Raw genomic sequence first — 2618 nt, forward strand, 5'->3', positions numbered from 1 at the left:
GAATTTGTTAATTATTTGTAATATTTTGAGATATTTATGTAGCTTACCACATTAAAAACACCATTCAACAATTTCTTTTTTGTCAAAGAAAGGACTTCTATTAAGTATGAAAAAAACTCGAAGAGAAAATCTCAAGGGAGAAGTATGCCATGCAAGGCATGAGGAAACAAACACAATAATAGGGCAAAATCAATCTTTTGTAAGAGATCTAGAAAATATCCAAGGTTGAGGCTAAAAGTGCCACCTCAACCTTGTAGTTGACTTCGAGAGGAACAAGGAGGCGTTCATCGCTTGAGGAAAATAGTCCTCTAGGTAGAGGCTTCTTGGGAAAATCCTTGCATACTCCTCCAATTGTCACCAAGGTATGTACAATATCTATCTAAATATTAGCCAATGTGTGTGCACAGTGGACCTAGAAACCATCCAAGGCCTTTGCACATCCATAAAGGCTAGGATAATCATCTAGAGAGCATGTATCAACCAAATGTTATTGAACCAAAAGGCTACCAAACAATAGGTCATGAAGAAAGGAGAATGCATAAAGGTGTAATCCATTTTTAGATGATCCTCACTTGTTTGTAGTCCAATAAACAATGTTGAATAGACGCCTTAGTAGAAAGGCAGTGAATACAAGTACAATATACCCCAAACACAAACCTCCACTGGTTCGCTATAATCCCTCCATGAATAGAAAGCCAAAAGAGAAGAGTGAATTTTCTATTCTAGAGGGATTTCCAGAGTCAATAGATATCTAAAGATTCTCCCAATGAGGAGACTATTCAACACTTTTGGATGTGTCTAGAGTCTAACTTCAAAATTGGACTAAAGAAAAGTTCAAAAAAGATAAATATTGTGCTTCTATAATTCTTTAAGTTATCTTTCAAAACAAAAATTGCTTGAAATAACCAAATACTTGCTATGAATCAAATAGTTAAGCATCCAATTCCATAGTGTAATTATATTCCTAAGACACATCAATAGACGACTTATTCTCATGGCAAGGTGGAGTACATATACCCATTCTTGATGTAAAAATATACCCAAACGCATAAACTACAGTCATACACATTAATACAATCTCAATAAATGAATGATTGATTCCAAAATTTGTTTTACATGGAAGTTCATCTATTCTATACTTTTCTCAACATTCTTCTTGGCCTCTTTCTCTGACATTACAATAACATTTGCCTCTACATCCTCTCTATTGATATGCTCTTGACTAATAGGCTCCTCTAGACCAAATCATGGAGATTTGAGTTACAAGCTCATCACTTCCTACTATAGTAACTACCTCCCTAATTGCCCCAACTTCTCCACTTTCCTATCCTTCAAAAAGGACTCTGGTGCCCTTTTAGGTATTAATTTTTATCTTTCCACCTCTATATACTTCCCTTACCTTTGACTATAACAACATGGGTTGCTTCCTCAATCTTGCCTTCTCTTAAATGAAACCTCAATGGCTCTTTGCAACACTTGATCCCCTCACATCTTTGTGTGCATTTTGTTTAGTTACTCCTTACTAGATCCATCCAATGTAGAGCTACCATCCTTATCAGTCGAGCTAGAGTAAATACTCTTTGGTTCACTCTCTTTCATCTCAACATCTTCATCCTTTCCCACTTCTCTCCTTCCATAAGTGAGCTTATGTATCTTCTCTTCAACATTGCTCTCAATTTCCCCTAAAATTCATCTTATAAATACTTTGTGCAAACTAAAATTGTCTTCAATATTGATCTTATATTGTTGTGCTAAAGAACCTTGCATTGATAAAGTGGGGAGTGAGAGAAATAGACACAGAGAGCGAGGAGTGCACACGATATAACTACTTGTACACTATGTTATATTGAACATAAACATAAATATATATATATACATGAGAACCCCCCTTAGGGTTAGGGTTAGGGTTTGCCCCTAAGGCCCTATCTAGATGGTGCAATTTACACCATTATTAACACCCCATCTTAAATTACACTAGGTAGGTAGAGGGTGCATGTACAAGATCTTTTTGTGTTTCGTTTGGTGCATATGATAGCTTCCAAAATTGAAAATGAAAATAGAAAGAATCAGATTAGTATGTGCATGTGTGAGCACAGTGACTACATAGCAAAAGCATGTACAATGAGTACAACTTATGATCCTATACATAAATCTGCACTTCTCCTCTTAAGTTGTAAGTCATCCTTCGCCTTTGGGAACAAAGCCCAAATGATAGATGAAGGGAAGATGAAGAAAATATGCAGACAATAAAGTCCACCTAGATCAAAGACTAGTCAATCAAAAGATGACTGCATACATGACTACATGTATGGCTACGTGTTGAATATGTCATTAGTCATCATGGACTATGTAGTTGCTCTCGACAAGAGGCATTTGAATGTAGGCTAGTCGATGTAACTATGGAGAAGGAATCCGGTACGAAAGTGTCACCAACCCAAAAGAATTGACAGCAATGTCGGAGGTATACTGCAGTAGAGATTAATCTCTATCATATGATGCAAGACTGTAGAAGGCCACATAGTCATTGTGGAAAGAGTGATCTAGGGGCTGAAATCTAGAGCCAAAGGTCCTACAGGTATGATACACTACTCTGTTGATGAGGAGGCCGAAAAAACTGA

Source organism: Dipteris shenzhenensis, chromosome 4 (assembly GCF_047967505.1).
Source record: "Dipteris shenzhenensis isolate YYH24624 ecotype China chromosome 4, Dip_SZ_1.0, whole genome shotgun sequence".
Classification (NCBI taxonomy): domain Eukaryota; kingdom Viridiplantae; phylum Streptophyta; class Polypodiopsida; order Gleicheniales; family Dipteridaceae; genus Dipteris; species Dipteris shenzhenensis.